General features: G+C 37.7%; 1 protein-coding gene across 6 annotated transcripts in view; it reads left to right on the top strand.

Annotated features, from left to right (window-relative positions):
• The window catches only part of PHACTR4 (phosphatase and actin regulator 4), a 101,017-nt gene that overhangs the window by 26,804 nt on the left and 51,682 nt on the right, over nt 1-22,531 (top strand). Inside the window, exon 2 of one of the 6 annotated variants that reach the window (XM_065930192.1) lies at nt 17,692-17,857. The exons of the other annotated variants lie outside the window; for them this stretch is intronic. The gene's annotated coding sequence lies outside the window, so the exon portion shown is untranslated. The remainder of the gene's footprint in view (nt 1-17,691; nt 17,858-22,531) is intronic. 6 annotated transcript variants of the gene reach the window in all.

Genomic DNA, 22,531 nt, shown 5'->3' on the forward strand with positions numbered 1-22,531 from the left:
TTGACCTCAGCATCCCTTTATATACTCTTATCTATAATTGAGGGCCCCAAAGAGCTTTGTTTGTATGACATATATCTATTGATATTTACTATATTAAAAATTAAAATAGAGACATTTTTAGAATATTAATTCATTTACAAATAACATTAATAAACCATTCATATGTTACATAAATAAAAAATTTTAATGAAAAATAGCTCCCCAAATAGATTAACAAGAAGAGTGGCATTGTTTTATATCTTTGCAAATCTCTTTAGTGTCTAGTTTAATAGAAGACAGCTGAATTCATGTATTGGCTTCCTGCATTTAATCTATTTTGTTGTCACATACCCAGCAGACTTTGGAGAACTGACTGTACAGTTTGGAGCTAATGAGAGTGAAAAGACATATAACATTTTTGTATTATAAAAAATAATTCTGACATTGCTATGAGGCACTCACACTTTGAGATCCAGGTGCCCTAGAATGTTAGTTACTTCAAATAAAGCAAAGAACCATTTGACAAGTTAAAATAAGTTTTAAATTCTGTAACTAGCTACTAGTGACTAGCCAAGTCACTTTAGTCGTATCCAACTCTTTGCAACTCTGTGGGCTGTAGCCGGCCAGGTTCCTCTGTCCATAGAATTCTCTAGGCAAGAATCCTGGAGTGGGTTGCCATGCCCTCCTGCAGGGAATCTTCCCCACCCAGGAATCGAACCCATGTCTTTTAAGTTTCCTGCATTGCAAGGTGCGTTCTTTACCATTAGCACCACCTAAGAGAGTATAAATCTAGATACAGAAAGGTTTTATATTTACCTTTTTGACTAAAAAGTCAGTCACTGTGTACTCAACTCTGTTTTCCTATTGAAAACAAAGAGAGGTACTGTCTGGGATAATTAGTGAACCATTTTGAACATTTGTGCCTTGGGGTGTTTATTGAAGCTTTATGAAAACTACTGATGTCTCTTTAGTATCCTTAAGTTTACCTCCATGCTTTAAAAAGTGTCTCTGTAGAAGAGAAATGGTATTACTACCACACTTTATAATTCTCGAGACTGAGACACCTTAGCTGTTCTCCAGGCTTTTAAATATTAAGCCACTCAACTTGCCTACATGTTACTGGAAATACTTTTAAAAGTTTGTGATGTGGTCATCTAGAAAGCCCTTTGGGGGAAACGTCATAGTTCCAGTGTCATTGCCATACAGCTTTATTAGAATTCTTGAGGCATAGCTGAAGTGAGCCTTCTATTATTTTTTAGTTCTCCCAGATACCATTGAGAACTTTAAAAGTAAAGATGATGGGTAAAAGCTTTAAAAGGAGCCTTTCCATTGTCTTAGGTTGCAGGCAACTTTGTAGTTTTATTTATTTGTTTGCCTGCACTGGGTCTTAGTTGCAGTGAGCAAGTGGGGTCTTAGCTATGGCGCACGGGCTCAGTAGTTACAGAGTGCGGATACAGTTTTTTGGGTTTAATACATTGTGTATCCCTAAATTTACATTAATAAGTATGTAAAACATTCTTGCACACTGATGAATATTATACCTCCCTCCATTAAAAGTATAACAGCCAAAAAAGAAAAAAAAAAAAAAAAACCAAACTGTATACTGGGAAGACTAGTTGGGAAGTACTTTCCACTTAAAATATGCACCACTGGTAGTCCAGTGGTTAAGAATCCGACTTCCAATGCAGGGGACTTGGATTTGATCACTGGTCCTTGGGGAACTAAGATCCCTCGTGCCTGGAAGCTTACAGCTAAGCCTCCACACTGCAACTACTGAGTCCTCGCGCTCTGGGGCCCACAGGCCACCACTGGAGAGGAGCCTGCACACCGCAACCAAGAGCCCGAGAGCTGCAGCTAAGAGCCAGTACACCCAAAGATAAATAATAAAAAATAAATAAAAATAAAGTACGCATCAGCAAAAAAAAAAAAAAAAGCAACCAGAGGCAGTTTTCCTTGATTAGCCTCAGCCTGCTAGACGCAGGTTTTGATTTGAACATTTTGTGATTCTTCACCAAATGGGGAAATCTGAATTTCGTTTTATGGCAGTGTAACTTTTGAAGTGCGTGTTCAGTTACTCAGTTGTGTCCGACTCGTTTCGACCCATGGACTGTAACCCAGCAGGCTCCCCTGCCATGAGAATTCTCCAGGCAGGAATACCAGAATGGGATGCCATGCCCTCCTCCAGGGAATCTTCCCAAACCAGGGATTGAACCTGCATCTCTTACGTCTCCTGCATTGGCAGGTGGATTCTTTACCACTTGCACCACCTGGGAAGCCCATAATTTGAAGTAGTATAGGTAGTGTTCCAAGTTTCTATTCTGTTCACGCACAGTGAGGCAAAACTTTACTGTTGTGTCCGACTCTTTTGTAACCCCATGGACTATAGGTGCCTCTGTCCATGGGATTTCCCTGGCAAGAATACTGGAGTGGGTTGCCATTTCGTTCTCCAGGGGCTCTTCCCAACTCTGCATTGGCAGGTGGATTCTTTACCGCTGGGCCACCAGGGAAGTCCACAGTTACCCTAAGTTGAAAGTGAAGTCGCTCAGTCGTGTCTGACTCTTTGTAACCCCATGGACTGTAGGCTCCTCCGTCCATGGGATTCTCCAGGCAAGAATACTGGAGGGGGTTACCATTTCCTTCTCCAAGGGATCTTCCCAACCCAGGGATCAAACCCAGGTCTCCTGCATTGGAGGCAGATGCTTTAACCTCTGAGCCACCAAGGGAGCTTAGGTTCTTTGGGCTCCTGGTACAATTAAGTAATCAGACTGCTCAGGTTAATAGCTGTTGTCTTTCTTTGAAAAGACTGCTGTTTTAAACCTTGTCAGATCAGAATTTCTCCTCTGATTTTAATGACCCTAAATGGCTTCTTTAGGACTTTGGCTTTTTTTCACTCTGAGGTGTACATTATATGTAGCTTATCAGTGAAATTCTTAGTTTGAGCACTAGAGGGCAGTCAGTACTTTATTCATAAATTTGTAGCTTCTGGGGCGTTTTTTTATGACCAATTTGGTAAATTGAGTTGATATATTAATAGTTGCCTGGTGACAAATCCTAAAGAACATGTCCATATGATAAACTAATGTAACATATGACAATTTCAAAGGCTTTTATAGGAAATTTTTTTTTCCCTTTGAGTAACCTCCTTACCTCACCTAAATTTAAGCATATTGTAAATGGACTTTAATCAATTAAACTTACTATTAAACTAATTAAATTCAACTTAAAATTAAATGTAACTTAAATTTGGGCTCCCTTGGTGTCTTAGCGATAAACACTCCGCCTGCCAATGCAGGGGACACAGGTTCAATCACTAGGTCGGGAAGATCCCCTGGTGAAGGAAATGGCAATCCACTCCAGTATTCTTGCCTGGGAAATCCCATGGAGAGAGGAGCCTATAGTTCTTGGAGGTCACAAAAGAGTCAGACATGGCTTAGCGACTAAACAACAATAACTTAAATTTACAAGAGAATTCCAAAGGGGAAGTTGCTATGAAAGTTATAGTTGGCTAGTAGTCAGCTGAAATATAAATTAATATGTGCTTTTGATCATTAATACGAGAAAAGGTTTGTCTTCTGTGCTAGTGAGGATTTTTCCCCTTCTATTTTTTTATTTTTTAAATTTAATTTAGTTATATTCCCTGCATTGTACACTATATCCTTGAGCTTATTTTTATAGAATAGTTTGTAGGGTTTTTTTAAGTGCTCACAAAATGTACGTATGATAAGAATTTGGTTTACTGGTTACCGTCTACTCAGTGCCATTGATAAAGAATAAGAATTCTGAATGCAAAATGAGTTTGTTTCTAAGAAGATGGAGCCTTTAAAAGATGGTTGAGAATTTTGTTACAGTTAGATTAACTGACAGTTATGTAGATACATTGAAAAAGAATTTGTTGTATTCTGAAAATTAAAGTGAGAGATTTAGTGGGACAGATCTAAGGCCTTTAGGACATTTCTTACTTACATGGACAGATGTTTACACAGTTTGTTATATTTTAAAATTACATTTGTTAATATCCCCACTGGTCTCAGTGCAAAGTCTTTAGGTGTTGGGAAGTTGGCCAGCTCACTCTGGTAGGTACGTTTTCCAAAATTCAAATTTTCTCTTGAAAGCTTGATGTATCTCGCTGGCAACAAGTACTGTCAGTTTTACTTAGAGTGACAGATTCCATTCATTTTTAAGAAAATATCTGTGCAACATCTAAGCTTGAACAACATAGTTTTTCATTCAGTCTTTTCAGTAAAAATGGTATTTCATGAAAAAAATGACTAGTAAGGCTTACAACTCAATTACACAAGTGCCTTTTGTGAAGGTGACCATTGTTTTTTATCATCACTTCATCATGCAAAGCAGTAAAAAGACATATAGAAGGCTTGAGATTTATTAAAACTAATAATAGTTTTTATAAATTATCGAGGATTTTATTTCTTAAATTTTCATTATTTTAAACTATAATTATACAGTGGTGAAGATTACGCATCCTACTACAGTTTGGTGCCGCTGCCTTGATTTGTGTGAAGGTACCAGCAGTTTTGCTTGCTTTTGTACCCTCAGTACAAGTGTCAGCACAGTGAAAAATGCAGCTAATTCTTTAGTATTATTAAGTAGATCGTTGTACCTCTTGAGTCCTAAAAGGATCTTGGGGACCCCCAGGCATCAGTGGACCACACTTGCTTCAGATTCCTAATTTTCACTGAGTCCCTTCTGTGGAAGCCATGGACAGAGTCAAGACTTAGTCCTGGAAATTGCTTTGGGCAGGGCTTCAGTCTTGGACACTTGGCACAAGAATGGTCAGAGGGAGTGAGCAACTCTGCGGTCTTTCCTAAGTTGATCATGACCTGCCTGCCGCTTTTGGTGCTGCTGCTAAGTCGCTTCAGTCGTGTCCGATTCTGTGCGACCCCATAGACAGCAGCCCACCAGGCTCCTCTGTCCCTGGGATTCTCCAGGCAAGAATACTGGAGTGGGTTGCCATTTCCATCTCCGACCTGCAGCTTTTGGTAATAGGTTAAAGAACACTTCTATAGGGTGAAATGAGCCTTCTGATCTCATCAGGAAGCTCAGTATTTTGAGAAGAAATTCACCAGCATTTAATCAAGACCAGCTCACCTGAGCATTATCTTCCTTAAAACAAGAGAATAAATGGCAGCAGAGATCTTGGTATGACAGCTTTCAGTATGTCTCTTGGGTCATACTGTTCCAATATGGACATGTGTCCCTGTGTGTGGTACACAGCTGTCATCTGGGGTATTTTTATTCACCTGGGAACTCTGTTTCTCTCCTCTGTTGATTCTTTTTTTCCCTAAATCCCATGTCTTCCTCTTTCTTGATTGCCAATAACTTCTCAGTGATGGACCTCATGAAATAGTTCTCTAATTTTCATATCTTTTTTTCTCTAGCTCTTGAAAGATTTCTTCATCTTTATGTCCTATTAAATTTTTCTTTTATATTATGTTTTTAATTTCTAGGAAGTTTATTTTATGCTCTGAATATTTCTGTCATAATATTCTTTATTGTTTTCAACAGATTTACTTTGCCCTGCCTAGGCTCTTTTCCTCCAAAGTTCCTTTCCTTTGTTTTGATCTCATGTAGGAGTTTTCTTCTGAAGTCTAGTAATAATTAGCTGTATGCTTGTGATTAAGAGTGGTGAGTGAGCTTTAAATTAGCTTTAAGTGCATAGGCTGGTCACCCTTGGGCCTTACTGTAGGGTGAGCTTCATGTTCCTTTTGTTGAGGAAAGTGAAAATGAAAATGAAAGTCACTCAGTCGTGTCCAACTTTTTGCAACCCCATGGACTATACAGTCCATGGAATTCTCCAGGCCAGAATACTGGAGTGGGTAGCCTTTCCCTTCTCCAGGGGATCTTCCCTACCCAGGAATCCAACCAGGATCTCCGGCATTGCAGGCAGATCCTTTACCAAGTGAGCTGTCTAGCTCAGTTGATTATTGAGGAATATCTCTTTTTATCAGTAAAAGGATTCAGAGGGTGGAGTCTTCTCAGCACTGTATGGTGAGGGGTGACTGGGAGGGTTGCTGCGATCAGTATTCATTATGTTCACTCAATTGCCCTCAGTTTTCTTGCTCTGTTCCCATCATCAACCACCTTTTGAGTCCCCCAGTCCAGAGACCGTTTAGTTTTATCCCTTCCAGAAAACAAGTCTCCAGAGTTCTGCCAGGATTCATATGGGACAAACATTCAGGATCATGGGATGGGGAAGGTGATAAAGGAATCAAACAGCTTTTATCCTCAATCTCCTTATTTTATTCCCTTTTCTTTCAAAGGGACCTGTGGTAGAATACAGTGAAAGTATTAACTGTCAACTTATATTGGTTTAAGCTACTAGTGTTTTTTTTTTTTTTTAAAGTAAGGGCTACACTGTACATAAGTGCTGGGGGAAGGAAGGGTCCAGAGAAGATATGTGTATAGTTTAAGCTACTGTGATGCTTCTTTACCCCGCTGCTTTTTAAAAATGGCTTATTCCTGCTTCTGCTTTCTTTCTTCCTCTCTTCACAAATGTTTATGGGTTAGCAGTCATTCTTCTAATAGCAGACCCAGGAGGAGGAGAGGATCTGTGTATGCTAAATTGACTTCTCAAAATGTTTTAAATTTTCTAACAACTTCATGAAGTTTCTGTATACCCTCCCTTCCACAGAAGTGAGCACAGTTCATTGAAAAAAGTTTTTGGTTGTATTTGATGAAATAATTACTTAATGAGAAAGATTGTTGGTGTAAAGCCTGAGTTTAAGGCTAGCTGCAAAAGCTTTAATTCATATGCATGGTATTCAGGTAACAGATTGAACAGATTTACAAGGTAATAGTTCCTTTAGATTAGAATTTGTATCATATAGGAAATATGAGAATCAGTTTGTTGAAGCAGAAAACAGAAGCCATATCCTAAACAAACTTGAAGTCAATTATTCCTATTCTAAATCTGAATTTGTAAATTATTACTATGTTTTAAAGGGGGTTTTTCCTAACCTTTCAGGGACATTTGTTGAGGAGCCATGCTCAAGACTAAAGCATTTCACTTAAGTTCATGGGAAAATTTTTTGTGATATTATCATGTTGTTACCGCTTGAAGCTCAAAATGTGCTAATAACACAGTCCTTTCCTCCCTTCTCTTTGAGAATGAAGGACAAAATACGAACTTAATTAGTTTTGAGATTCTTAAGGTGTAGGAGGTAAATGCCTCTGGAATTAAACAATGCCAAAAATGACGTTAGTTCTGTTTTTTTTCGTCCTGTGGTGTTCAGTAGAAATTTAATATAGCTTTATTATAAAATTAAATATCTTCTGTCATATTATTTCCTGATAAGAGTATAAACTTATGGAGGGCAGGATCTTTTTACTATTCTATCCCACTGCTCAATAGTATTCATTTGTATTTCTTATGGTGGTTTTAAATTTTCAGCATGAAATAGAATTGACGATCTTAAGGGAAATAGAGTATATAGAACCCCAGTTTGTAGTAGAGCACTATGGATGTTAATAACACAGATGCCCTATTTTTTCTGTCAGTAGAAAAAGATGAGCCATCTCTGTAGTAATGCCAGCTGAAAAGTAGTGATGCTGACTTTCTGGACCATCTCCCGTATCCTCTCACCACTTTTCATCACTTCTGGGTGCTGCTTACTCCCTAGAAAATTATAGAAAGTGTAATAGGTAGACTAAATGTGTAGATGATTTTCCATCTGAATTTATTTCTGCATACTGAGCACTTTATCAGTGTGTCTTAGACACAACATAGGCAATGATTATAAGAATGAAATTTAAAAGGGAGGGATAGTGGGAATTCCCCAGCATCCCCAGTGGTTAAGACTCAGAGCTTTCACTACTATGGGCTGGGGTTCAATCCCTGATCAGGGCACTAAGATCCCCCAGACTGCACAGCATGGCAAAAAAAAAGTGGCGGGAGGGGGGAGGAGGATAGGAAGGATGGATGGTTTTCAGTTAACATTTTGTATATTCGTGTATGGTTTGCAAATGTATTTTGTTTTTTAACACAGAAAAAGATTTTATCTGGATTGAAGGGTTATTGACATTTTAGTTCCCTCTTTATATTTCTGTTAAAAATTAAGATATATAAAACAAAGAGAATAAATTTTATATACAGTAAAATTACCTTGTAAAGTATGTAATAGTGCTGTTTGACAAACATATAAAATTGTGTGACTACCATCACAATCAAGATGTAGAGTATTTCCTTCACTACCAAAAGTCCCCTGCTTACCTTTTATAATCAGAATTATACAATATGTAGCCTTCGTCTGGTATTTCCGCTTAGCATAAAGCTGTCAAGATTCATAGATGTTGTTGCATGTTTCCGTAGTTCATTCCTTTCATGCCTTTTCCAGAATGTAATAAAACTGGGATCATACAATAGCTTTTTCCATACATACTTTTTTCAGATTGACTTCTCTCATTTAGTGGTATCCATTTGTTGCTCCTCCAATGTCTTTGTGACTTGATAGCTCTTTCCTTTTGAGCACTAAAAAATATCCCTTTGTTTGGCTGTATTGTGACTTATTTATCCTTTTACCTACTGAAGAGCATCAGTTTGCTTCCAAGTTATGGCAGTTATGAATAAAGTTGGTATAAACATCAGTGTGTAGGTTTTGTATGGACACTAGTTTTCAGTTATTTGGGTAAATACCAAGGGGTGCCATACTTAGAAAGTATAAAGATATGTTTAGTTTTTTAAAGAAACTCCCAGGACTTCCGTGGTGGGCCAGTGGTAAAGAATCCACTGGCCAATGCAGGGGGCATGGGTTCAATCCCTGGTCCGGGAAGATTCCATGTGCCGTGGGGTAACTAAAGCGGTGTGTCACGACTGCTGAAGCCCCCACACCCTAGAGCCCGTGTTCCTCAGTGAGAGAAGCCAGCACGGTGAGAAGCCCGTGCTCTGCAATTAGAGAGTAGCCTGTGCTCGCCGAAACTAGAGGGAGCCTGTGCACAGCGACAGAGATCCAGCACGACCAAAATAAATCAATGTGATACCCCATATTGTCTTCCTGAGTGCTTGTACCATTTGGCATTCCCATCAGCAGTGAATGAGAGTTCCTGTTGCTCCACACCTTCACCAGCATTTGGTGCTGTCAGTGTTGTGGATTTTGGCCAGTCTAATAATTAATAGGTGTATAGCGGTATCTCATTGTGGTTTTAATATACAGTTCCCTTGAGTAATAATATTGAGTAACTTTTCATATGTTTTTTTGCCATTCATATCTTTTCTTTGATGTAATATCTGTTCAAATCTTCTTTTTAAAAATTGGCTTATTTTTTTGAGTTGTGAATGTTTTTTACATGGCCCACATATAAATTCTTTATAAGTGTTATTACAAATGTTTTTTCCCAGCCTGTGGTTTCTCTTATTAGCAAATTTTTTACTTTGATGAAGTCCAGTTTTTTTTTTAAGGTTACTGTTCCTTGTCTTCTAAGAAATCTTTATTTAACTCAAGATTAGAAAGGTATTTTTGTTTTTCCATCAAAATGTTTTATAGTTTTGGGTTTTACATTTAGGTCAGTGGTTCTTTTTGAGTTAACTTTTGGATATGGTGTGAAGTTGAAAATACTCTTCATTGTCCCCTGAATACCTTGACACCTTTATTAATAAATTCCTGATGAAATAGGTAATTTTTTAGGGAAATACAATTTGCCAGAGTGACTCAATGTATGAAAATCCTATATAGACTAATAGGCATGATAAAAAAGGTAAAACACAAAATATTTCACTCATATTTTGAAGAAACAGATAGTTATAATGCTATATCAACCACAGTAGAGAGAAAGATAGATCTTATACCTATTTAGGGACTTGGCTGGTGGCCCAGTGGTTAAGACTCCATGCTCCCAATGCAGGGGGCACAGGCTCTATTCCTGATTGGGGAACTAGATCCCACATGCTACAGTGAAACTCCCACACATGGCTGCTAAGACCTGGCACAGCTAAATAAATAAATAAATAATTTTTAAAAAAATAGCAAGCACATTTTTTACTCAGTTTTCTTCTTCTTCTTTTTTACTCAATTGATTTTAAAATTGGTAACATTAGGACATGTTTTATAAAAATTAGATCTAATCTCCTTTTACCACTACAGTTCAGTGACAACCCATAACGTGAATGTTGTATATATCCTTTTAGTTCGTTCTTTTCTTTTATAATGTGCTTATATAACCCTTTAATAAAGAACAGCTATGTGAAACCAAGAGACACTACTGCAGTTACCATGAAATACTGAAGAAATATCTGCTAGAACAAGAACAAGAAAAGAACGCCCACTGTTACTTTTACTTAACATTATTTTGAGAGTTCTTGGTACAGTAAGATGAGCAATCGTTAGAGATATGTTCTGGTAATAAACAGAATAAGTATATACTTATTGGCTAATATTATTCTCTCTTTAGAAAAATAGTCCCCAAAGAATCAACTGAAAAAGAGTTCAGTAAAATGGCTGACTAAATGCAAATTAAATGTTCAAAAATGAATCATTAAAATTTTTTTATATGTGTAGAATAAATATCTTAAAAACCAAGGGGATTTGAAAGTATTTACAACTAAAATTATAAAATACCTATGAATGATCTTAATAAGAAATAGTGTCTGCCCTTTTTTATTGATTTATGATGCCATTTTGCTCAAGCTAAGTTTTAAAAGGTCTCAAGTGTATTTTTTGGATTATATAGTCTGTTCTGTTGAACTGTCAGTTTTTGCACCAGTTCTACATTGTGTTTATTATCATAGTCATTTTAAGATCTAAGAGAATATTCCTCATTCTCCTTAACTATTTACCTTGATAAAGAGCAATGTGCACAGCACAGTGTATTCGCATATTCTCATTTAAAAGTGTGTATTACTTTTATTAAAGAAACCTTTAAAGTTCTTGAAATTTTTATGGTTTAATAGTCAGTGATAAGTGGGACTTTCTTGGGTCTGGTGGTTAAGACTCCATGCTTCCACCACAGGGGCATGGGTTTAATCCATGGTTGGAAACTAAGATTCCACAAGCCACATGGCATGGCAAAAAAAAAAAATCTCAACTTCAAATTCAGATTACATATGATCAGTGAGATTTAAAAATTGAAAGTAAAACTAGTATGAACATTTCATATTAGGCAGGGGACCATTAGTTTCAAAACAGCCTCAATGGTTGGCTTCTTGGGCCTCTAGAGTTCTATCATATTAAAAGTGGCCTTTCATGATAGAGCTTTGACTTGACTCAAAGACAGGATAGGTTTTACAAGATTGCAATTTGAAACATCATTGGAGTCGAGAATACACACGTGTGCACACACATATACACCCCCTAACGGAGGCTTCCATTAAAAGAAGAGGACAGTGGTATAATGGACTATCTTGTGGATGGTGTTAATGGCCTTTGGTTCCTCGTTGAAGACTGGTGTTTTGTTTTTTCCTCGTCATACTAGTGTGTATCCATGGCTGGCCAGAGTGACATCATATTAGATTGTAGTCTGTAGCTATAGCTTTCCTTTATTTCACTGCATAAGATTAAATAAATCCTACATTTTACTTGACTGTTTAAACATCTTAAAACTTCATATTCAGGTTTCTTTTGATGATTGTATATTTTGTTTTTCTTCTTTGATCTCTTAAAAGAACTTAAATGCTGTAAAGCAGATGGATCTGCCTGCTTTGTTTTGTCCATTTTGCCTCACCCTCAATCCCCACCCCCAGCCTTTCCCCTTTCAGTCCAGAGCTTAATAATCAAAGTGCTCGAGTGGCAAGAACCCGTAAGAATTATGTCTTAATAGTAAAAGTGAAAAGTGGCAGCAAAGGAAAGACATTCTTGGCTGGGGTGAAGCACTTTGGGGTGTGCTTGTTACTTCTAGTTATAATCTCATAATGCATCCAGGGCCAGTAGCTTAACATTTAACAATGAAGTCCACTTAGTTTTGCTTGATGATTTATTGTCATACTTAAAACATACCCTAACCAACCAAAAGGAGAAAAAGTAGATGGATGGTTGATTGGCTGGCTGAATGATTCATTAATTCATTTAATAAGTTTTCTTAGGCACATTACCCTAGCTGCCATGAAGGGGGGGAGAAAAACAATAAAATACAGTTTCAGCACTCAAAGAGGAGATTAAAAACTATTAATGCTACATAGAATGAATAAATTTTTTTGAATTTTTTATGTAGATAAAAATAATTGTGTTATTGGAATTTCATGCCACATTTTTCTTTTTTTATTATTATTTTTTTTTCATGCCACATTTTTCAATGTGACTTGTACTTAAGGAAATTGTTAAAACAAAACTTGCTTTATAGGATTAACATTGCCTTTTCTATACCTGTGTTCTTTGAACACTTTAGAATTGATGACTTTAAGGAGAGTTTGTCTTGTTATTTTTATCTTGAATCTAACAGGAAAAATTGGTGAACATGACAAAATAGGAACAACTAGGGACTTCCTAAGTACCCTAGGTAGTATGGGTAGACGGTACATGGTGGTAAAATTTGGGTTTCTCATGAAATACTAGGACTGAAGTATTTTTGTTCTAAATTTAGTTTGAGGAGTAGTAGAAATGGTTCTTTCCCATATAGTCAACTTTTCTTTATTCTAGATCTTTCACTTATTTTCTAAGAAATCCCTTTAAAATTGATTTTGACATAAGAAACATCATTCTTGTTGGTGTCATACCGGAAAATATCAGAAATAAGCTAAGAGATGAATTTTTGGTGTTTTTCAATTTAACATTGTCATTTTAGGCAATTGACATAACTCTTCTGTACCTGAATTTTACTTTTGTTAAAGTACTATCTCCTAAAATTTTTCTAAGGTTAAAAATAAATGTTCTTATCTGACACTGAGGAGGTATTGTGTGAATTCAAAGTCTGTTTAGTAGTAGTTGGGAGTGGAGATTTACACCCTCTTAGATATGCTTACTGTTTAGATATGAAGATTACTTAGATATGAAGCCTAGCTTTGCCGTTTATTAGCTATGAACTCCTTGGATAAGTTTACCCCTGGGTGACTCAGTTTCCTCAACTATTAAATGGGGATAATAAATGGTATCCTTCTTAGAGGCTTGTTGTGAGCGTTAGACAAAACTCAATGCTTAGAATAGTCCCTGGCATTATAGTACATGCTCAATTAATGCTAGTTGTTATTATTCAGAGAGAATGGGGAGAAGGAATGCAAAGAAGTTGAACTTAATTTATCTTCCCTGAGTTTTAGCTTTCTTTTTCATCAAATCTTTTGTTAGAGATGTTCATGTGTAACAGTAAACCACTTTCGGTAGTGTAATTTATGTTTGATTTTTTTTTGATGGAGACTTTTACCATCTGAGCAACAGCAGTGAGCGCAGCAGAGAAGCACAGAGGTCAGGAAGCTGGAGGCGCTCCGTGGGCTGCTGTTTGTTCCCCGCCCAGGAGTCAAACCCATGTCTCTTGCATCTCCTGCCTTCTCGGGCAGGTTCTCTACCACTGGCACCACCTGGGAAGCCCCATTTAGTGAAATGATCAGAAACCAGGAAACAGGAATGAGGGGGAAAAGAAGCAAAGACCAGAAATCAGCTTTGCGTGATTAGAAACTGGTAGTGCCCCTTTCAGCCCACTCCAGTACTCTTGCCTGGAGAATCCCATGGACAGAGGAACCTGGCAGGCTCCAGTCCATAGGGCCACATGACTGAAGCGACAGCATGGCACGGCATGGTGCTATGTTAGTCCTTGTGTTTCTTTTAGGAACCAGAAGAAAAGCTGAGCTTTTTTTTTTTAATGTTTTTTATAAATCTAAAAGCAACGATAATGAAAAGATTGTGTTGCTGTGTCTATGGAAGTGAATTTATAATAACATGTAATGCAAGCTAGCAAGATAATCTCAATTATGTCTTTTTCTTTCCTGTTTATCATTTGTCAAAACTGTTCAGTGATTATTATATGTTCAGTACCTAACAGGCCTGGAATGTTTCCCAACACAGATACTCCATAACCTGAAAGGGACACTTAGAGGCTAAACTCATGAAAGATCCTACTTTTCCCTTTGTCCCCCTCCATTTAAAAAAGTATATTTATTGAATGCCTGCTGTGTCCTGAAAAGTATGTTAATTGCTGAGAATATATAGACAATTTCTGCTTTCAGAGAATGTAAGAGAGACAAATGTGTGGGTAATTATAAGAAAAATGATTTATACCCCTGTATGTAGAGGTATATACAAAGTGACTTTGAAAAAAGCAAACAAAAAAAAAACAAAGTGACTTTGAAGCACAGAAGAATGGTGCATAATTCAATCGAAAATACAGAAAGGTAGATGTTCATGGAAGGCTTCCTAGAAGAAATGGTACATAAACTGAATTTTGTAGGAGTGGGAGTTAGCCAGATTAAGAAATAGATGGAAAGGACATTTTAGGCAACTAGAACAGCAAATGCACCGGTAGGAAGACCTGGGCAAATATGTCATAGTTTAGGAATTCCACGTGGTTTGGAATAGGACTAACGACAGCAGCCATGGGAGAGTGGTGAGAGAAAAGTTTAGGTAGAAAGATGAGGTGCTGGTGCAGCAACATGGATGCACCTAAAGACTGTCATCCTGAGGGAAGTGAGAGAAAGACAAATATACAATCTAAAAGGAAAGTCATTGGGCCCTGTGGCGGAGTATTTTTCATAAACTGTGAAGAACCCTGTCAGATTTGTGTTTTCATAAAGGTCATAGTGGCACCGCTGTTGAGACTAGATCAGAAAGGGACAAAACTGAGGCAGGTAAGAAGGAAATTATTAGTGTCCCAAACACACATAAAAGATGTCACTTTAGAACGCTGTGATTCACAAATTCTGTCAGACTGGGAAGATTTATAAGATTTTTTTTTAAGAATATAGAAGATTTTTGGCCCAACTGAATAAATCCCAGAAGAATCATTTTATCTTTTTTCTTTTTCATTCCCTACAAATTAACACAGCAAATTTGGTTATTGGCAATTGGGTTTTAGGATAGGTGATATTCTGAAGGCTGTTGGTGCCTAGGTCTGGGAACAAGATGAAAATGGGTAAAATACGTAATAGCTAATTGGATCTTGTTTGATGTAGGGCTTTTTCAACAAAAGACATTATTTTATTTTTAGGATGAAAAAACAATAATCAAATTTGCCTCTTGAAAGATTTTATTTGGTGGCTCCATTTTTATAGACTCTGTAACCCTAATAAAGATTAGCTTTTCAGAAAGGTTAAACTAGGAAAGGTTAAACAAGAAGGCAAAATGGTTGTCTGAGGAGACCTTACAAATAGCTGAGAAAAGAAGTGAAAGTTCAAGAGAATAGCAAGGAGAGATAAGAAAGTTCCAGAGAATAGCAAGGAGAGATAAGAAAGCCTTCTTAAGTGAGCAATGCAAAGAAATAGAGGAGAACAAAAGAATGGGAAAAACTAGAGATGTATCTCTTCAAGAAAATTAGAGATACCAAGGGAACATTTCATGCAAAGATGGGCTCAATAAAGGACAGAAATGGCAAGGACCTAACAGAATCAGAAGAGATTAAGAAAAGGTGGCAAGAATACACAGAAGAACTGTACAGAAAAGGTCTTTATGACCCAGATAACCACAATGGTGTGGTCACTCACCTAGAGCCAGACATACTGGAGTGTGAAGTCAAGTGGGCCATAGGAAGCATTACTGCAAACAAAGCTAGTGCAGGGGATGGAATTCCAGCTGAGGTATTTCAAATCCTAAAAGATTTAAGTTCAAGTGGTGTACTCAGTATGCCAACAAATTTGAAAAACTCAGCAGTGGCTACAGGACTGCAGAAGGTCAGTTTTCATTCCAGTCCCAAAGAACGGCAATGCTAAAGAATGTTCAGACTACTGTACTGTTGTGGTCATTTCACACGCTAGCAAGGTAATGTTCAAAATCCTTCAGGCTAGGCTTCAACAGTACATGAACTGAGAACTTCCAGGTGTACAAGTTGGATTTAGAAAAGGCAGAGGAACCAGAGATCAAATTGCCAGTATCTTTTGGATCATAGAAAAGCAAGGGAATTCTAAAGAAAGATATCTGCTTCATTGACTATGCTGAAGCCTTTGACTGTGTGGGTTACAGCAAACTGTGGAAAATTCTTAAAGAAATGGGAATACCAGACCACCTTACCTGACTCCTGAGAAACCTGTATGCAGGACAAGAAACACCAGTTAGAACTGGACATGGAACAACAGACTGGTTCAAAATTGGAAAAGGAGTAGGACAAGGCTGTATATTGTTATCCTGCTTATTAAACTTATATGCAGAATACATCGTGAGAAATGCCAGACTAGATGAATCACAAGCTGGAATTAAGATTGATAAGAAAAATGTGAACAGCCTCAGATATGCAGATGATACCGCTCTAAAGAGAGAAAGCAAAGAGAAACTAAAGAGCCTTTTTGATGAGGGTGAAAGAGGAGAGTGAAAAAACTGGCTTAAAATTCAACATTCAAAAGATGAAGATCATGGCATCCAGTTATATCAATTCATGGCAAATAGATGAGGGAAAAGTGGAAACAGTGGCAGATTTTGTTTTCTTGGGCTCCAAAATCACTGTGGACAGTAACTGCAGCCATTAAATTAAAAGACACTTGCTCCTTGGGAGAAAAGCTATGACCATCCTCGACAGGATATTAAAAAGCAGAGAGACATCACTTTGCTGACAAATGTCCATTAGTCAAAGCTGTGGTTTTTCCAGTAGTCATGTATGGATGTGAGAGTTGGACCATAAAGAAGGCTGAATGCTGAAGAACTGATGGTTTTGAAGTGTGGTGCTGAAGAATTATCTTGAGAGTCTCTCAGACAACAAAGAGATCAAACCAGTCAATCCTGAAGGAAATCAACCCTGAATATTCATTAGAAGGACTGATGCTGAAGCTGAAGCTTCAGTACTTTGGCCACCTGATATGAAGAGCTGGCTCATTGGGAAAGACCCTGATGCTGGGAAAGATCCAGAGCAGGAGAAGGAGGTGACAGAGGATGAGATGGTTGAATGGCATCACCAACTCAATGGACATGAGTTTGAGCAAACTGCAGGAGATGGTGAAGACTAGGGAAGCCTGGCCTGCTGTAGTCCATGGGGTCTGCAGGGAGTTGGACATGAATTAGCGACTTAACAACTAAAAATCTAGGATTGGTCTCATTGCTTTGTCAGATGAGCAAAGAGACAGTTTGTTCCTGTTTCCTCTGATCTCATGCATTGTTTCCCTAAAGTGTTAATATTTTTCACCATTAAACTTTTTTAAAAATAAGATTTAGAAGCAAAGGTATGTGTAATTCAAAACACTTCTTCTCTTTGAATTTAGAATTATAGATTAAACCAATTTTTCCTACAGTGCCTCACCTCCTATGTTCTGTGGTTGTGAAAGTTTGAGAGTTTTGAGGGAAGAGAATGGTATAAAAGAGATGGATATTTCTTACATAGAAAACAGAATAAAGTATATTGAATTACTGGATGGAGCAAGTTTGATAGAAACACCATTTGTATAGTCACCCTTGGTTCTTTTGCGGAATTACTGTTGACTCATGGTGTAACCAGGTGTTCATTACTCAGAATTTTTATTTAGTAGAAGAAGAAGTATGTATTCTCCTGCACATGTACTGGAAAAGAATGTTTAAGGAGGTTTCCTGTTGGAAATTTCTGAATAACTGTTACAAATGGTACAGCTATCATCGGGCATGAATTGTATTTCCACTGGATATGTGGCTGAGTGTTGGTAATTAGATTTCTTTCTTACTGTCTTAAAAGGAAACTGAGGGCCAAAGAAATGAGAGTTATGAAAGAGAGAGAAGGAAGGAGAGACGTGATCCTGGCTCAGAGTCATCTCTGAGTCACCAGCAGTGAATGCCGCTTTACTGGAGAACACCCAGTGTGTCCAAGGCCCTGTGATGGGCAGCTCCTTCATTTCTGACTGGTTCGTTTCTAAACATCATTGATACCTCCAGGTTCCTTAGTAGAGGCCATTTGGGACTTTGTTTTTATGGATGTTATGTGGTTTTATAAAATATTTTTGTCTTTAAGATAAGATTTCTCAATCACTTTCACTATAACTACATGAAAAAAGTACTATTTGAAGTAGAAAGAATATTAAATGGATGTTCAGTAAGATGGAGGTTGTTGATTTTCAAGCAATAACAAATGGATCTAATTCTACATAGATCTTTACACTGAGATGAAACCATCCTTCTTTAGGCTTTAAGTTGTTATTAATAGTCAAAGGCTTTACTTATGTGTTACTAGGAGAGGAAATAGTAATTCAGCTGTTAAAGGACGAGTATCACAGATTGTGAGTATAAATAGCTCAATAGCTTGTAACTGAATACAAGGGAACTTTTTTAAACTGTCAGTGTTTCTTCGGAGTCTACTGCCTGTAGTAGTTGACGTTTAGTAGTTGGCGGCATGGAAAACAGATACCACATGCTGATGAAATGCTCTGTTTTGTTGTTAGTGGAAGACTTTTAAGCGTGCTTTAAAAATCCTTTGGGTTCGCCCTGTCTGATAGAACTTTGTGCAGTGATGGAAATGTTCTAGATCTGCACTGGCCAGTGTGGTAGCCATGTGTGAAATGTGGCTAATACAATTGAGAAACTGAACTGCAAATTGTGTTTATGTATTAATATTAATGTAGATAAATAATCATGTGTAAGAGGCACCACAGCGTTAGCACATCTTTTAAGTATTTGAGAACTGACCAGCCCATTTGATAACCCTTACTTCACTGACCAGTCATTCAGTTCAGTTCAGTTCAGTCTCTCAGTCGTGTCCGACTCTTTGCAGCCCCATGAACCACAGCACTCCAGGCCTCCCTGTCCATCACCAACTCCCGGAGTTCACCCAAACCCAAGTCCATCGAGGCGGTGATGCCATCCAACCATGTCATCCTCTTTCGTCCCCTTCTCCTCCTGCCCTCAATCTTTCCCAGCATCAGGGTCTTTTCCAGTGAGTCAGCTCTTTGCATCAGGTGGCCAAAGTTTTGGAGTTTCAGCTTCAACGTCAGTACTTCCAGTGAACACCCAGGACTGACCTCCTTTAGGATGGACTGGTTGGATCTCCTTGCAGTCCAAGGGACTCTCAAGAGTCTTCTCCAACACTACAGTTCAAAAGCATCAATTCTTCAGTGCTCAGCTTTCATTATAGTCCAACTCTCACATCCATACATGACTACTGGAAAAACCATAGCTGCAATTATAGTTGCAATTAATATTTATTTTTAATACATTAATTGAAGAATGTGTTGCAAAGGCCTCTACATAGCATCTTCCCAATGAGGCCCTTCTGCTTGCACAGTTTATAATTTATTCCCTCTCTCTCAGCCCGTCCTATTTCCTTTCCCGGAATAAATTTTTTTATAGCAGTTATCACCATCTAACACACTAGTAAGAAGCCATAGATTTTTCCCTCTTTGTATCTAGTGCAGTGTTTCCAACACCTAGAACAATACCTAATGCTTTAGAGGTGCTCAGGAAGTATTTGTGGGATGAGTAAATGAGGATTGTAGCTTCCCAATGATAATACCCCAATTCATTAAGCACTTATTTTGCATTCTGTGGCAAGCATTGAGTTGGATTAGCTATATTAAGTGCACTGCACCATGGCCACTGTTCTCTGTAATAAAGCATTTCTTGGGACCATTATTTGAAACAGAACACTGAATTGGTTAAGTCATTAGTTTGACTCTGCTGTAGAATTTCAGAACTCTTAGGAAGCTTGGCATTAATTTGATCCAAATACCTGATGTCACATAGTGGGTTAATGTTTCATCAGTGTCATTTGTATCCTCTTCTTATTTCCCTTTTTCCCTCATCCACACAACTTGTGAATCTTTTTACTCAACTATTTTTTTCCACATCCGCTCATCTCCATTCAGCTAATTCTCATTTTCCTCTAGGCTTACCTTTCCCACTGTCTCTACTGTGAAGACCTACCTAGTCCCTTAACCCAAGCAGAGAGACCCTTTTTCTTTCTTAACTGAAACTTTCCTGTTCACTCTAATTTTTATTACTAACTCCTCAAATCTAGAAACATCTACTGACCGCTAGCGCACCCTTAAGTACTTACTGTCTTTGGGGAAAAAAAAAACTTTAAGAGAAAACAAAAAGAATTTCAATAGCTCCAATTCCCTAGCCTGAGGTCTTTTGTTCCATGGATCTGAAAGCAGTCCTGCTGGCATAATTTCAGTTTCTTTCTCCCATAAACACAGTCCAACATATTGTAGGCTTGTAAACATTACATTGCTTCATGCCTGTCATATACATAGCCTTGGTGATGTAGAAGCACATCAGAACCTCTCCCATTTTTTAAGAAACTGTGATGCTTTAAATGTAAACATTGTGGGGTCATTTAAATATGTAAAGAATCATAAGTGGGGCAAGAAGAAGCCAAATACATTAAGCACCTTCAATCATCAGACTAATAATTTAGAGATTTCTCTTATTTAATCCTCACAAAAACTCTGCGTAATTATCTCTATATCATATAAGTTAAGTAACTTGTTCAAACTCTCTTAATCAGTAAATGGAAAAGCTGAAATTTTACATAGTTACATATATATAATTCCAAAACCTTGCTTTTCTCTCTGGTAAACCATGCAGCCTTCTGGGAGTGGGGGCAGGCAAGGGACAAGAGTTGCCGTATTTGATGTAGAATAGGTGGCAGGGTATTCATTTTTTGCCTCCAATGAGCAAGCCACAGAAAGAAAGCGGTGTTACTGGGAGTCAGGGATGGCAGTACCAGTGGCTCCCCCTTAACTTTAGCATCTGTCTTTCAGCCTGTTCTTCCAGTTAGTTTACTTGAGGTAGATGTGCTTTCTGCTTGAGCCTAGCTAGCAGTTGTGATTATATGAGGATCTATGTAAACATTTACCTGACATGTTTGTCTTCTTTGAAAGTTGTTACCACTTGCAAAGCTGTAAATTCTCAAAAAACATTGTAAGATGCCATTTTTTCCCCCATGGAATTGAGAGTTTCACAGCAATTCTCAAGATTGTTTGGAATGATGGATTAGTCTGTGGTCTTTATATTTATTCCATCCTTCATCTGTGATACTTTTCACCTTAACTGCCTTTGGATACTATGGGGTTGGCCAAAAAGCTCCTTCAGTTTTTAAGTGAAACTGAAAGACACATCTCTCATTTTCACGAAGAACTTTATTGAAGAATACACTCACCATTTTGTTCCACTGCCTTCAGCTATTTTTCAGGCAACCTCATAATTCCATCTTCTCAAAACTTTTTATCTTTCTGAGCAAAGAACTTTTCCAAGTGCCTTTTACAGACTTCCAGGGAATTGAAATTTTTTTCCATTTAGAGAATTTTGTAAAGACTGGTATAAATGGATGTCCGAAGGTGCAATGTCTAGATAAATCAGAACTTCCCAACTAAGCTGTAACAGTTTTTGCCTAGTCATCAAAGAAACATGGTCTTGCGTTATTCTGATGGAAGATTGTGCGTTTTCTGTTGATTTAATTCCAGATGCTTTTCATCGAGTGCTACTTTCATTTGATCTGATTGGGAGCAGTATGTCATAGTTAATCATTTGGTTTTCTGGAAGGAGCTCATAATAGAGGACTCCCTGTCAATCTCATTATATACGCAGCATCACCTTCTTTGGAAAAAGACTAGCCTTCAGTGTGGTTAATGGTGGTTCATTTCACTTGCCCCACAATCTCTTCCATTCTACATTATTGTGCAGTATTCACTTTTCATCACCCCTCCTCATTTTTAAAAAGGGAACATTTTCATTACATTTAAGTGGATAATCACATGCTGAAATACAATCAAGAAGGTTTTTTTGTTTGTTTGTTTAACTTCTGTGGAACCCACATGTCAAATTGATTGACATAATCAAGCTGGTGCAAATGACTTTTCAGTGCTTGATTTGGATATTTTGAATATGGTCAGGTGTCCTTCACCTGGTGTAGCATTGATTGTTCTCAAGTCACATCTCAGTTGGATTGCTGTCAACTTCAACTCGTCTACCTGACCTTAGAGCATCGTCAAAGGAGAAATCTCCAGCACAAAACTTCCCAAACTACTTTTGACACATTCAGTCAGTCACAGCACTTTCTACATAGACTGCACAAATCTTTTTGCGTTTCAGTTGCATTTTTACCTTTCTTGAAATAATAAAGCATAATATGTTAAAATATTGTTTTTTATTCCATCTTTAATATTAAAATGGCCACACAAAAATTCACCAATTCTGATTTTTTTTTAATGCATACTGATTTAACAGCTGTCACAGTACAAGCCAACAAAGTTGTTTCAAATGAAGTTAAAAACAATTGAGTGCTACTACAGCCATCTTACGGAGAAGACCTAATGAACTTTTTGTTCAACTTACAGGTGCTATGAACAAAGCTTAAAGCTGAGGAATGCTGTTTCCTCCATTGTACTGAAGGTTAATGAATACCTTTTGCATGTCCACTGTGCACTAAGTTGTGCCAAGCACTGAGGGTTTCAGTGTAAATAAATCATGGTTCCTGCTCAGTAGAGAAGTCTGAAGATCATTGCAGTTTGTTTTTTGTTGTAGTTGTTCATTTGCTAAATTGTTTCTCATTCTTTGCAGCCTCATGGACTGCAGCGTGCCAG

Source organism: Muntiacus reevesi, chromosome 3 (genome assembly GCF_963930625.1).
Source record: "Muntiacus reevesi chromosome 3, mMunRee1.1, whole genome shotgun sequence".
Lineage (NCBI taxonomy): Eukaryota > Metazoa > Chordata > Mammalia > Artiodactyla > Cervidae > Muntiacus > Muntiacus reevesi.